This window comes from Strigops habroptila, chromosome 2 (assembly GCF_004027225.2).
Source record: "Strigops habroptila isolate Jane chromosome 2, bStrHab1.2.pri, whole genome shotgun sequence".
Classification (NCBI taxonomy): Eukaryota; Metazoa; Chordata; class Aves; order Psittaciformes; family Psittacidae; genus Strigops; species Strigops habroptila.
In genome coordinates this window covers 50,943,740-50,959,607 of record NC_044278.2, presented here as the reverse complement: position 1 = coordinate 50,959,607, position 15,868 = coordinate 50,943,740, and the positions used below count along the sequence as shown (strand labels likewise).

The following is a 15,868-nucleotide window of genomic DNA, read 5'->3' as shown; positions in this document are numbered from 1 at the left end:
GAATTTAAGTTATCCTCCTTATGCATCTTACCTACCCCCAAAACCTATCCTTTAAAAGAATCCTCGCCCTACATTTGTGAGAAATATCATAGGCACAAAGTCCTCATACCTCGTTCTATCTTGGAAATAGGAAAACAAAACACCCTTGGCCTTTACTTGTACCTTTTTAATAATAAAGCTTGACTTTCAAACCAAATTATTTGAGTTTCAGGTTGGTTTTCTGGTTGGCTTGTTTGTTTTTAACTTGTCTCATTTTGTATTGATTATATTTGACAATGCTGCTTCAGTCCTGCCTATGTAGGCTACGAAAAAGACTGCGCATAGTGCCTTAAATGTCTTTTTAAAATGTCATCCATAGTCCTGATGCACATCTGTTAGTTCTTGCGTAGATTTAGGAAAATGGGTCCTGTGCTTCCAGATCAATTTATTCTTTGTAACCTTACAATATGAGCGTTAAGAACGCCCACAGCCGTTTTGCTTCTGCAGTAAACGCTGTGCAACAAGTCAATATTCCAACTTTGTTTCAGACAGCAAATGTGTTTGTCTCCTTAGTAGTTCACTTAGATGGGAACATAGCTAGAATGAATAGAAAGATAAAGTCCTACGTACAGTATGTCCAAAAAAGTGTTATTCTGTTAAAAGGAATAAAAAAATCATTATAGTAATTTCACTACTTGTAATGGTAGCATTCTTCTATTTTAAGAAAGAATGTGTTTCTGCTGTAAAAGCAAAAGTTTCAAGAGGGTGAGTAATGAGGTTGTATGGCAGTGGTACCTGAGGTGGATTCATCCATTTTCTAATTAGCAGATATTCTGGGGAAAAAAAAAAAAAAAAAAACCCTGTCTTTAGTTGTATTTGTTGGCATACTAATGCCTGTACTTGTTAAAAAAAAAAAAAAACAAAACTACATCAGTCAGATATCTTGATTTATTGTTCTAATTAGAGAAAAGCATATTTTCATCACAACTATGCCTCCTCCGTCCTCCTCAAAGGGGAGTTACTATTTTTAGTGTCCAGTTCATCTCAGGAAACATAAGGCTTATGCAAAACTGGTGAGTATTTAAAGTGGAAATAAATCCTAAAGGTAAGCTTTATGAAAAAAGCTTACAAAATTGAAGTGTAATACTCATGATGAACATTTTAGGGTTAAGTGGTCTGTGCTACATACCTTAGTGTGCACATTTCAAGACTGTCAGGTTACCTGACAGACTGATGACCTCAATTTGCTTTGCTTTACTCTGGCTCATCAGTGGTAATCAGTGTAATGTTAGCTTACTTGATTCTTCAAAGCTGCATTCAAACACAAGAAAATCTTCTCAAAATAGACAAACTGTTTAGGTTTATTCAGCGTGACTGTGTCTTTTTACTAACAGAATGAAACTGGATGAAAGTCCAAGGAGAACTTTTAATTCATGGTGGAGCATAGTTTTCTAGATGCACAGTAAGTGAAAGTGCTGATCTAAATTTTATTTGAGCTGTCTTAAATGTTTGTCTTAAACATTTCAGCAGTAGTATTTGGGTTTGTTTTTTTTAATGAGTGAAAAGAAGTTGAGATTGGGAATTGTGCAGTTGATTTTTGTTTGCCTTTTATTAATTATTTTAAGCCTGTTTCAAGTGATGAGGACTTTATTTTAATAACTTCTGAGTTGTAGGAAGCATACTGTGGTGGAGGTATAGTAACCATGAAAACAGGTAGTTAATTACATGCCTAAGGACCCGATGTGTGCTTATTGAGAAGGGTGACCTTGGGTTACTGAGATGCAAGTAGACTTGAATCCCACAAAGTCTGAAGAACACAGTTAACCCTTGTATATTTTTTAAATGGATTTAGCTTCCTATCTGGGCATATACAGAAGCAGATGAGTAAGTTTTTGCCAAGTTTTATATTTTACGGTGTTACATGGTACATACACATGTGAATGTCCAGGTTTTTGAACAAATGTAAATTAGCTGCCTATAGATGACCCTTCCTACTCCAAATGAGTCTTTTTTTCTATGGCTTTGTAATATGTTACAATCACTTTGTTCTTGCATGTGAGATAAGGTGAAAATACTCAGGCGTGGATCCATCGGGTTATTAAGTACGCAATACAATGTTTCACATATACAGTTTTCATAACCTTTTTTAACCTTTGTATGTTTGTTTGGAATTTGTTAACCTTGAAGCTAAAAAGTTTGCCACATTACTGAAACTTACCTAAATTCTTTTCCTGGAAAGTAAAAGCTTCAGAATATGCTTAAGTGTTTTCTTGGGTAATGCACTTAACTCAAAAATTGCAGTTTCCTGTTTCACAACTTCATATTGTGCTCGAAACATGGATTCACTTACATATTTTTGTACCATTGGTAGGAATGTCATGCACTATGTGTTTCACACAGAAATGACTGACTTTATTTTTCTTGTTCTGCAGGCGCCTTGGCAAAGAGGATAAACAGATTATAATCCGTTTTGATTTGAATATTAAAAAAGAATCTAAAGACTTGAATAAATACAGTAATTTAAAAGCTTTCGCAATGATGTACATGAACAACTGTTAAACCCACTATTAGTAACAAATTACTTGGAATGAATTAGACTTAAATGTAATTTAATTAAGCGATCAGCTGAGATTCACAACAGTTGCTATAGTTGAGCCTATAAGCCCTCAGAACATGAAACCCCTCCCAGTGCTGGATGTCACCAAACAAGAGCTTTTCACCCTATTATTGTTTTAGTACATGTTTTTATGGTTGCAAAAGGGAAAATGAGCATATAAAGGCAATTAAATAATACAATACACCTGCTGATCTGAGTAATCTTTTATTCATTACATGAATCAAAAGGGAGTCTGTCCTCTTAAGTCAGTTAGATTGGTTTTACAGCCAAGCAGGTAGGCAGGAGGAGAGCCATCTCTTTTCTGGATTTTGCTATTTGCCACCTATTACACATGGGTTAGTTACAAAGGCAAGAAAGATGATGTGTTATGCTTCAAGAGAATAAAGTGAAGAAGATACATATTGGTCATCCAACATCCAGGCTTTTAAGCAGCAATGAGGGGTGGAATTCTGGAAAAGCCAACCAAGCACACAAGAGACAACAAGAACTCTTAAGATATTTTAAGATGTCGATTGCTGTGTGTATTGATGGGGTGGTACAACAGAACAATCAGTTTCTGAAGTTGAGAAATTAAGCCTTAATGCCATGCTTCAGGGGCCTTTTTTTGTTTCCATTCAAGTCAATGAGAGTCATTTTCTCTCCTCTATGGCATGTGAATTAGCTTTTTGACATAATTTTTTGTCTTCCAGTAAAACATTGGCTGCACGCAGGCAAAGTGTTAAGGTGATTAGCAGTGTCATTGTAATTGAAATCCTGAAGTGCTTAATGGTCCTGCTTAGCCTTAAACTATCAGAAAGATTAGGGCAGAAGGGATTGCATTCCCATGAACCCAAGTATTGTATCTTGTTTTGTTTTTCCTGTGTGATAAGGGCTTCTTCTGTAGGATCATTTCCAGTTTTATTTCTCTAACTTTCCATTGTTGCAGGAGCCTAAAATTTTGGTCATGCTCTTGACTTTCTTTCTTGTCTGCATATGAATTTTATAGCTATATTTTTTCATTTCACTACAGTTTGATTGTTACAGACTACAAGAAAAAATTTGTAGTGCCATGTGGAATACACATTCTGTCAACCTTCCTGAGCAAGACATCTGTCACTTGGTTGCTGGCAATAAGGGTGGAACTGAATGCACTGACCCTTCCAGTGGTCCCTTTCAGTCTTGTTCAGCTCAACCTCTTCAAAGGCTGCAGCAATTACAGCTTCAGATGGAAAAGAGATAGAAGGATTGTGATTCTCTGGGTCGCAAGGTCTCTAAGCCACTGATCTGTAATGCTTCAGAGTCAGGTTTTATATGTGTGTTCCCCAGTCAGCATGCAACAAACTGTAGAACTGAATTTTCAGAGCTCAGACATTCTGCTTACTTTGTGGGTGCATGGCCTTACAATTTTGTACCTACCCAGCAGAGCTGAGCAGAGATAAATGAGCTTGCTGATACTCAGCCCAGAATGTTTGTCTACATGATCAGGATAAACATGCTATCAGCCTAGGTAGTGCAGGGAGGCATACCTTGAGGAATTAGGTTCAGTTTGTTGTAACAAGATATATGAGAAAATGATGTAGCCTTATTTCCTATTTTATGCTTCGAATGAGAATTTCCTTAGCAGAAGGTAAAGACCAGATACTTGTTTTCATAAAACATTTGTAAAATGGAAACACGACGTGTAAATACTGATACAGTCAGATATTAGGGATACCAAGAAGGAAGCATTGTAGTCCCAGTGCTGTGAAGCCAGTGAGACCCTGATTTTTTTTTTCATTTTTTATTTCCTAAGACGGCTAGTTCCACCTACTAAGTGCATCTGAAGCATTTCACCTTGGGTTCTGTAAGGTGAATGATTGCTCACAGTGCCATTGCAGGATTAAAAGATTCCTAGATTTCCTTTTCGTATGTGCTTACATACTGGTAAGACCAGAAGAGATGTTCAAGATCTAGATGAATTCTTTGAGACAGAGTTGTATATGCTTAAAATGTCTGTCCAGACATTCTACCTGAAATTTACTAAATCTTCTAGGATATCTTGTGTTCTTCCTCTACTTTTTTTTTTTTTTTTTTTTAAACAAATTTCATTCCTTTAACCTTTCCTCCTAAGTTAATGCTTTCTGAAGCTTTCAGCATTTCGTTTGCTCTTCAGGATTCCACTTTTTCTGTATCCTTAGAGAAGCCCACCACTCAGATATGTTTTTGTAGCTGTGGGGTTTACAAGTGACAAATTGAAAGGCCATGTTTTACTAATAGACTGCCTTCTTAGTCCCAGGTACAGCATAACTTTGAATTAACATAAGAATTGAATTAGCACTTTTGCCATAGTTTTATTTTGTTCAGTAATACATGATTTGTAATTCTTCTGAATATTTTTTTACTACTGCTGCTTAGGTTGTTCCCATTTTGTACCAAACCAAAAGCTTTTGTTGCCACTTGCTCAATTTAAAATTTTCTTTATGGATCACTTCTAGCTGTATCCTCATTAATTAAGAATAGTCAGTATTATACTTCACTGGAAGAGGTCAGTGGCAACATGTCTAGCCCATGTAGAGCTTACTATCTCTTTATACAGTTTAAAAGATTTTTCTGCATTTTAAAGTATGAAAAATTTCTGTCTTGCAAGCCTGATAAGGCAACTGTCTCCAAAAAGCTGTGTTACAGGATGAATCCTTGTATCACTGTTTCAAAAATGTTGCATGTGTCACTTAGCCCAGTGACTGCTACAAGCAGTAGGGAATGAGTATTATATTAATGACCACGTTTGACAGCCTGACTCTGTAATCTGTTTTTCACTGAGTTTTCATTTTTAGGCCAACAATTTTTTATGCCTTCATCTGGAAAAATTAGACTAATGCAATTTTCAAAAATCTATTAACAAGACTTCTAATATTAAAGATGGCTATATATTCTCATTAAGTAGGATGTGCCATCAAGAGACTAGCCATCTTGTGCTGTGGTCGTGAAATGAGGTAGGGTTAGTCTGTGTTCCTGAGCTACAAAGCTCTGAGGAAAGCCTGTGTGCTTCAGGAAGCACTGAGCTCCACTCAGTAGGTGACATTCTTGTCACTGATGCTTGCCACCAGTATCTTCCGGGGTAGTGCTGGCACTAAAGCTGTTTAAAGTTGGTGGAAATATAGTAAACCCTTGCCCATTTGCAATTTTTAAACATATTTAGCTTGGTGATTGCTGCTTCTTGAAGGACCTGACAAAGCGTGGGGACCTGCATATCCATCTGCTTTTACTGACTTCATCACATCCAGGAAATACAATCAAATACATTATTTAGTAGATTCAATAGAAGATACTTTTCCTGTTTGTGCAAGCCCATCTTTCTTTAAAGATCCTGTTCTGTTTGTGAGTTGAGGTAGCTTAGTCAGGTATCTGATAGTTAGAAACTATGGCTGTAGTGACTACCACACCTGGATCTTTATTCTTGCATAGTATAGTTGATATGTTCCTCCAGCTAAACTCCTAGCTAAACTCTTAACTAAAGTTAAGCAAAACCATGATAAAAAATACCAAAATCATTAGAACATGTCACTGAGTTCCGTGATAAAAGCCATTGTGACTTCCTCAGAACCGTACAGAGTGCTCTGCAATCCACAGATTTCACAAGTTCATGTAATGATTCCCCTAAATCCCTCAGGGTAACTACATAGCTACAGAATTTTTAGAGTGAAACTTGGCATTAGTGGTTTTGGACAAAGCCGAAGAATAAAGTTTAAACATCTTTTTTTTACTGAAGATTTGTTGCAGAATAAATATTGTCTAATATACAATAATCCAGTCTGTATAAAGTCCCTAGGAACAGCAGAGCTGTATCTTTTAATTCTGGATAAGTGTTACTTCCAAAAACATCTTCTGAAATTATATAGGTTCCTTTGTTCCCAGTCATGCATCTTTCCATCTCCTTTTCTTTCCAAACACAATTAAAAAAATTGAACTCTGTTATACATATAAATGTTCAAATATAAATGTGTAGATACTGTCTCCCACTTGGTGACCAGAAGACGAAAGTATCAAAACCCCCAATATTTCTAACAAATTATGAAAGAAAAAACAAAGTTGAACCCTGCATTCATATCCATGTGGGGGAAAAAACGTCTTTGGACATGCATCTTTCTCTTTCTGACCAAGTTTCCTGGTGGAAAATTGGGGTGGAGGGAAAAGGATAATATGTAAACTAGCTAGCACTTTTCAAAGTTTTATGAATAATTTTTTTGTATTAGGGTCCTTGGACTTCTGGGAGCAGTCATTTTCTGGGAGTACATAAGTTTCTAAGACAATGCACAGTGGGCAAACCAGAATGGGCTATGATGTATTTATAGAGAGAGAATCTCTATAACTCTATGCCTCCGATGCAAAAGTTTGAAAAACTGATCTGAAGTTATGCTTTAAGAGGTGTTTTAATGGAGTTTCTCAGAAGTTGCTATATAGGCATTCAGCAGGGATGCTTACTATGTGTACAGAAGGCAGAAATGTACCTGAGGTTGTCACTGCGCATGTTTTCCAAAAATATGGTGCAAAGCCACTAGCATTTGAAATGCCTAACAGGAGATCTTGAGTAATAAACTAAAACAAGTTTATTATTATTATTACTTGTTTTAGTTTATTGTTTGGTTAGGCATGTGTGTATAAGCATTATGAAAACATGTTGAGATTGTTTCCTACTAGTGAAGTAGTGCCTTACCAAGAAATTGTGTCGGCTTTGTATAGCAAGTTGTCTTTTTCAGTGTTGTCTGTTTCAGTTCACATGACTGGACTTTGTATCCATTTACTGACAATCAACGTAGAGCCATCTTGTTTCAAAACCAGGGGCAGAAACTGAAACAATTCCGTGCTGCAAGGTAAAATGCCCCTCCTGCCCCAAACTCTGTTATTTATATATAGTTATATATAATTGTAAACATTGAGGTCATGTGTAGTTGGAGTTCATATTGTTTCACAGCTCAAAACAAATTCTTCATGGCAGGGAATTAGCAATTATTAGAAGTAATAACATACGCAGTGTTGTCTTTTCCTCTTTAACTTAATGCAGTGTATTTTAGATAAGGAAGAAAAAAAGGAAGTTAATGCTGTCTACTTTTGTCTGTAAGATACTATCAACTATATTGGCAAGTTATTTTGTAACAAAATGCACTTTGTTATTAGGGATTGCAGTGGAATAGGACATTCCCTGCCTACAACGGGTTAAGGAGTATATAAACTTTACTTGAATAGTGAAAGCATTTCGAACAAAAAAGCAAGTGGGGTGTTTGCGAACAAGAACATTTTCCAGCTGTGCAACACTGGTTTTTCTCTTACCACTTAAGCTCCGGTTGTTTAAAAAGTAATGTTAAAAGTGTATGTAATTTTGATTATGGACTCTGTTTCAAGAATCAAATGGAAATGAATTGTTAAATAGTTTTGGAGGGGGGTTAGGATCTAAAATAAGCATGTAGTTTTGAAGTGACTGTGGTTTGTGTGCAGTGTATGTAATCTGACAAAATCCACTTGATTCAAAGCCTGCAAGACTTAACCGTAACTTTTGAAGTTATATTAAATAAATCTAATGTTTTCCTTTGTGATCTCATACACATCCAACCTACTAACTGAGGGTAAACACGAGAGGACAATATCTGTAAGGGTAATCTCTGGGAGAGACGAAGGCAAGGAATAATAGAGAAAGAGAAAAGGTAAGGAAAAAATAATCACTTCTGAATAGGCTCTGTCTGCCAGGCTTAAGCAGAAGCTCTACATTTAGCAACCATGCTGAGAGAGAAAGAAGGAAGATGAAAGAGGAGAAGCCTATTTACCCAAAACAAGTGTTGAACAGAAACTGATCATGCATGTTGCTTGCTATGCAGTTTTGTAATTATTTGCTAATAATACCGATTCCATACATCCTGTTTTCTCACAAACGTATTTTTTGCTTCTGCCCTTAGGATGCAGACCTGTGTTAAATCCCTGTCAGGCCAGCAGCCGAGGTTGCTTTAACACTTGGAGAGCCACAGTCGGCAATAGGGAGTGCTGTGTACTGCTGACCAGTGGAAAAGCCTATGTTGTGGGGAAAGAAGTCATGCAGGATGAAAACATCAACATGCAGCAGAATCAGGAGTTGTAATGGTAGAGTGCTAGTGATAACAGCAATATCTGGGCAAGCAGATTTGGAGGAGTCGACTAGAGGCATCCAAGAGGTATTCAGTCTGAGTTTATATTGATGACACAGAAATACAGGATTCTTGAGTAGAAAGGGATTTGCAATAGGGTAAGAGATGGTTTAGAAAGATTAGAATTGCAGAATTCGTGGGGTGGCTTTTTGATTATATGTGAGGAATTTTGGGGATGAGGAAGAATTAAATAAAATCAGTTTAGTGGGAGAACACGGATTGGAGGAAGACAGGACATTTGATACGGATTGTTAGGAAGTGCTTAACAAGAATTGTGGCTGTGGCACTCTGGGCTGTGAACATAGAAATTTGAGCTGCTGCAGGTTCACAGTGGTGGTGATCTTGGATTTTTCACATCTTGGACAATGTTTTAAATTAAAAGATAATGGTGTAAAAATGGCCTCTTCTTTTTAATATAGTGCTAAAGAATCAGCCTACTTGGAAGGAAATCTTACGGTTCAGAGCTCAGACAGACCTATTTTCCTCTGACATTGTCTTGAATTAGCCTGATTGGTGGTTGTATGGTGTTGTATGCAAACATGCTTTCTGCAGGAATCCCTAGTGTTACATGTTGTATTTAATTAGAAATCAAAGTTAGTAAGGTAGAAGGCTACTGTATCCTCTCCCCTTACACACCCACACCCCCCATGTTTATATTGTGCACTGCTGACAGAACTGGCGACTATAATGGAGAAAATTAGAAGCTGTTGACATGGATTAGTCATTTGCAAAAGTTACTCTTAGCTATGTAAGAAGCATCACGTCTCCAGTTCATGTAAGTTATTATAATAGGCAACTGGATATGTTTTCTATTACAGCAGTTGTCTAATAACAGCAGTGAAGTATTAGTCCTGAAAAATGCATGTTGGACAGAGGAAGTGCCATGTTGTTTTTCATTGATGAGCAGAATCCGTCCTTTAAAAACATAAGATTGTGTTGTACCTAAAGGCGTAAAGCAAAGGAAAATGTTCTTTCTTATAAACTTCTTTAAAGACATTCTGATATGATTGAAAAAGCATGTTATTCGCTTCAAACATACTTGCAGCATGCTCCAGTCCAGGCCAAAAGATAATGAGACCCCTGAAGCTAATACTGAGAAACCATTCAAATGTTAAAAGGAAGTTAATACTGGTTTACCACAAGAAAATGGAAAAAAATGCCTTTTTTGAATACTTATTATATTTATTTGTGCTCTTAAAATGTCATATAAAATGAGGTGAAAATGAAGTGAATTACTATGAAAAGTTTCATTTTGCTATGTTGTAATTTTGCCTTTTAGCTCCTATGTGCAAAGGAACTGTGTTCTGTTTTAACAGCAAGAATTTACAAGTTTCCTAGAGCTCCTACAAAAGAGAGAAAGAACTAGAGAAAGGAAAAGGAAGAGGAGGAAGGGGGAAGGAGGAGGGAAGGAGCAAGAGTTTTATACTCACACGGGGCAGAAGGAAACCGGATACCTCGTGGCTTAAATTGCTGTTTTTTCCTGTATTGCTGTAATACAATATATACATTTCATTTGTTTGAGATTTCTTTTTTTTCTGTCAGACCCTAAGGACCCACTTAGTCTTTTCTTGTATTGTAGGCAGATACTTTTAGTCTTAGAATTATTTGCTGTTTCAGATATCTTTCATTTTAAGACTTTCATTCTAATTGTTGCCTAATCCTATGGTGTTTTTTGGTTTTTCTTTTTATTCTGGGGGAGTAATTCAGGTATTCCTTGGTATTCTTACTGAAGTTAGTAAATGATCAAATCTTTGGAATTGGGATATAAAGTTGGCTAATGCATATGCCTTATTTTGTAAATGTCTTTGCCCTTTGGCTTGCACATTTTTTAGAAGAATCTGATCTATGTAGTTTGCAATCAGGTAGCTATATAACCACTATAGAGCTCATAATCCTTCTTTTCCTAATTGTACAAGTGTTCTTTCTGGAGTAAATATTTTCCTGGTTTGTAAGACCTCCTAATTTTGTGATCCTCATGTTTTGTTTTCAAATCTGTTTCCAATAATTGTATTTAATAGTTTTTACAATGAATAATGCTAGTGGAGTATCTCTGCATTAGAGCTGATTAGAAAATGACTTACCATTTTAATTCCCCCCTTCCCCCATTTCCGAAGGTTTTTTCCACCATGTTAATTGGGGAAAAATAAAAATTATAACTGTATAGTTCTATTCTCTTTGCTCAAATTTTGCATTAGGTCATAAAAAAATGGGTGGTATGTGGGTAAATCTTTTAACCCTGTTCAAAATAGCATAGTAAAAATATCTCCCAGCCCAAAAGAACAACAAAAGTGATTTGGTTTCACCTTGTAAATGCTAAACGGGCTATTTTTCTAGATGTAAAATTAAAGGTGATGAATTTAATTTTTAGATGTAAAACATGACAAACCAAAAAATAATTTTTTATTTTTTTTTCTGCCGGGGGGGTGGGGTTTGCTAGAAAGACTTTTGTCAAAATAATTCCAAGCAATTTGTCATGAGACATGTTCACAACTATTTGCAGAATAAGGACATACCATTCCCCAAATATTAGTTCCATGACAGAAGTAACATGAACCAGATTTTCTATTGTTTAGAAACTTCAGAGAAGAAACTTGGTCTTCAATAAGCAGCTACACTTGTTTATTTTAAATGTCTCTTACTTGTGGAAATTAAAAGGAAAGAGGAGCTGTTTATTCATGTCTTGTGAGCCTCCTGCTTACACCGGCAACACCATAAGTCAGCTGATCTCAATTGAATTATTTTTTACTTAGAAAGCTTTGCCATTTTTCTCCTTGGTAAAAGGTTCACTTTTAGAATCTAGATGGATTGAATCACAGCAAAGAAACTTTTGGTTAATGGTAATCAATGAAAGCAATTTGCTGTTGGATCCATTCGTCCCCTTTTCATTTTAAATGTGGTGGGTTGGCCCTGGCTAACAGCCAAGCACCCACACAGTTGCTTGCTTGTTTCCTTCCCATGCTCCTGAGTGAGATGAGGGAGAAAAGAGGAAAATAGGAGGAACAGGAGTGCGAAGACTCAAGGGTTGAAATAAAGACAGGGAAATACACCTTAATGAGTACTGTCAGGGGCAAAACAACTTGGGGAATTAATGTATTGCCAGGTAGCATAAATATTTAATTACTTATTGGAGTATTGGGAAACAACAAAAAAGGACAGATACTTAAACATGCTGGAAGAACACCTTTCCTCCCACTTCTCAGGCTCAGCTTCAGATTCTTTTCTTCCACCTTCCAAGTCTCCACACCTTCACTCCAGGCATCTGCTACAATGTTGCTGCATGTTGTGCTCAGGCCCTTCAGTGGGGCAATGGGTGGCTCATGAGGATGAAGTCAGTGCTTAGCCATGTGGAGCACCTCCTACTGCCCTGACCTTGTTGTTCTCTCCTCCTCCTCTCTCTCTCTCTCTCTGTCCCTTCTCTGCTGCTCCACCCGCTTCCCTCTGTGTTCCTTCCCCACAGGGTTTTTTGCCCTTTCTTAAATACGTTTTCCCCGGATGTCGCCAGCTTGTCTGATGGGCTCAGCTGTGTCTGCAGAGGGTGCATTGCAGAGGTGTCTGGAACTGTCAGCACAGGACAGCCCCAGTCTATTCTCCGGACGCCTCCCCTGCAGCCCCCTGCTGCCAGCACATGGACATCTGCATCCAGTACATCACCATGAGAAAGTGTTGTACTGTGATATTTTGTTTTGATAAACATGGGAGATGGTGGGGTTTTTCTTATGCTTTTTCTAATACATGTTCTTTATAATAGCATTTCTGGGAAAGAACACAAAGGCTGGACATAAGTAATAGCCCAGATACAACCATTTCCTCTCGATTAGTTTACATCCCTTCTAATACAGCCATTCTCATTCTCTGCAATGGGACAAATTTAACAGGTCCTTGTGGACAAATGAGAGGGCTGCTTGCAGTACCATTTTTTCCATCGAATGATCTATCTATATCATATGAGTACACTGTTACTCTCTCTTCTCCTACCCCTTTTGTGACAGGACTGTCCCATGATGAGGACAAATGCGTCCTCCATGGTGTGATGGGGGTCAGGGGAATGTGTAATACTTGAGCATGTGAATAGGTTCATTCCAGTGAGACACTGTCAAAATGTACGCTATCCATGTGAATTGCTGGAATGTGCCCATGCAAATTAACAGACTTTTTCTTGTCATATGTCAGGAGCTAGAGTGTTTTTTCTTCTGTGAAAAGGAATTCATGAAAGAAGGTAAGAGGATCTAGCAATGGCTGTCCAGTCACAGTCTGGTTTAGTTGCCTTGTGTGTGTAGCCCTTAGGCAAGAGGGCAGCAGGGAGTCGGCAGTGAACCACAGTCAGGCTGAGCTTGTAGTCGGTTGGTGATGTCTGACATCTTCCTTGAAATATTGTCTGGCTTGAGTAACAGTATCAAATGTAATTTCTGTTGTGTCAGAGCTCTATTGGAAATAAAGTTTATTTGTCAGCTCAGACTTGAGATTGTAACCTAAGTACAGGGTTGACTATAGCTGACTTAAATTAGAAAATTACCAATATTCCTATTAATTAATCCTTACTGTTGGCTATAATCACACTTATATCAAATATATTTTGTTTCAGAGCACCAAAATAATAAAATATTTAAGATAGAATATTTATCAGGTTGCTATACAATCTGGAAAGGAAAAATACTTATATACATCCTTTAGAGCAAAATTTTGCAACTAAAACTCTTGAAGGCTTGTTCCTAGTTCTCAGATTTCAGTGGAATTATTCATAGGGTAAGAAATTGTTACATCAGTAAATATGCTAGGGCACATTATACTAATTGAAAAATAGTGTAGTGGTTGTTTATTACACAAAGTTGTTGTTTTCTTATTTTATGCTGAGCACAAACAGGCAACCCACCATCAAGGTGGGATTTATTTCATGTAACTTTATTCCTTTTTGTATACATCCAGTCTAAACTACATATTTAGGCTCTCTTTCTAGTCTGTGGAAAAAGATCATGAGCATCACTTCCAACATTTCATTATACCAATCTTAAGAAGAGATGAATCATCCTCTTAAGGTGCCTGTCTCCTGCTATTAATTAGAGAGGAAGCCTAGATAATTAGCTCAGTCTAAATGCATAACTTTAAGATGAACGAATTCAGATGCACCCTGAGTGTCTAGTTGATATGGGCCATCTAGGCATTTAACTTCTACGTGGCTAAAATAAATATTGGCTGAATAGCAGCCTTTTATCAATTTTTGTATCTGGAACAATCAGTTGTATTGAGAGCCCTTGAGTGTTATCATTATGCAAGTGTAAATAACAATAGAGCTGTTTTAAAAATTATAATCCCACACTTTGAGAATGAATTAATGCAAATGCAAGTTCTCTTTTCTTTACATGAAACATTCTTTTGGAGATAGTGTAACATGCTGCATTATTTTACTGGTGTGTTACTTGCTAGCTCTATGAGGCAAAGAAAAATTAACTGGCTGTTTGACTGCAATTCCTCTGGTAAACCATTTTGACTGGAAAAATAGCTATAGATAGAAGAATACTATGTTATAAAATCCAAAGCCTTGATCTTGACAGACTTCAGAGGATGCCAGTGAGTAACTCAAAGGAGAGAGATAGGCTTTGGGGGGTTGAAGGGTTTTTGTCTGTTTGGTTTGGGGGGGGGGGGGGTTTGGTTGTTTTTTTTGTTTTGTTTTGGGGGTGTGAGGTTTTTTTGTTTTGGTTTGGGGTTTTTCTGACAAGCATTTGAATACTACCATTTCAGTGAAAAAGAGTTAGAAACTACTTCAAATTGAGTGAAATTAAAATCCAGTGTTAATTGGTTGGCCATTTGTCTTACTGTCCCTCCAAAGACTTACAGCAGGACTCGCATACCAACCTTCAGACCTGTGTACTATCCCTTTGAAGGCAGTGTATTGGTGCAGTCTGGTGTCTTAGTCTGATATTACATGTAATTGGATTTTTTTCCTTTTTAGGTATTTTGTGGGATATTACTTTGAATATGAACAGAAACTCAAAAGAGATCAGTTTGGCTATAGTTGGGTGAAGGTGAAGAGACTATAACCAGTCAATTAGATTAAGCTGTGGTTTATATTACAAAAGATAATCTTATCTTCCATTCATATTATAATTTACTACCAAAAATAATGTTTATGATTTATTAATACTGCCATTAAAATCTGTAATTTATTTGAGTTAAAATTAGCAGTTTCTTGAGAAAACATTTAAAAAAGATACCTAAATTGAACTTATATCGGGTGGATGCTGTATGGCTTCATCTCTATTTGATTCAGACCCAGTAATTAATCTTGCTTGAGCAAGAAACAAGATTATTTGTTCTGGTATTCTTCCCAGCTCAAGTTAAGCAAAATTTCTGTCTTGCAATGAGACAACTTTTAATAAATTAAATACTGATTTTCATTTTTGTACACAGTTACCTGAAGATGCACACTGAAATCTAATGGCACTTTTCAGAAAAACATTCTGGTGTTTTTACAGGCACATATATCAATCAGTTTACAGGTACAGAGAGACACAGCCTTCTGTTCCCACACTGTGAGAGGGCTGAATGCAAATCGGTTCCAACCTGGGAAACAAATAGTCATCCTAATCTGGCACTGAATCTGAAGTGCCTAACCAATAGGTAGGATGGAAGATGCCTGTGTCTCTGGAAGAAAACCTAACAACTAATAAGCACATCAAATATGCTGCCTGGACCCAAGGAAACAGGAGGAGGACATCTGGATTAAGGACTGGAGAGGATTCTGAGAAAGTAACTTACCAGGCAGGAGGAGAAATAAAATACTGAAAAACCAGCATTAAGAAATAGTGAGTTTATACTATTAAAATATTAGAAGCAATCATATTACTGAGATTGAGTTACCAGTGATCAATTAGGATACAATAAATGACTATTTGCAGGGTCTTAGCTCGTTGCAAATGCAAAGTAATGTTTGTTTGTCTAAATTAATTAGTATTAGAAGCAGGCCAAAAGCATGTGGGTTTATTTCTCTTTTCGCGGTCATATGACATAAAAGATGCAACAGTTATGACTGACTTGTAAGAGAGGAATTAATCAAGAAATTTGAAGAAATCTTAAGCTAATATCATAAAATTATTAATAGTATATAAGATTACTTCACCATTTGTTACAATTTTAAAAGTGTTTT

General features: G+C 36.8%; 1 protein-coding gene across 12 annotated transcripts in view; it reads left to right on the top strand.

Annotated features, from left to right (window-relative positions):
* The window catches only part of STS (steroid sulfatase), a 103,566-nt gene that overhangs the window by 1,864 nt on the left and 85,834 nt on the right, over positions 1-15,868 (top strand). For 7 of the 12 annotated variants that reach the window (XM_030475591.1, XM_030475590.1, XM_030475589.1 and 4 more), the window contains one exon: positions 8,503-8,754. The gene's annotated coding sequence lies outside the window, so the exon portion shown is untranslated. Of the gene's footprint in view, positions 1-1,373; positions 1,442-2,411; positions 2,788-4,727; positions 7,426-8,502; positions 8,755-15,868 lie in introns of those variants that run through there. The other 5 variants (XR_003989912.1, XR_003989911.1, XR_003989910.1 and 2 more) reach the window with 3 other exon arrangements.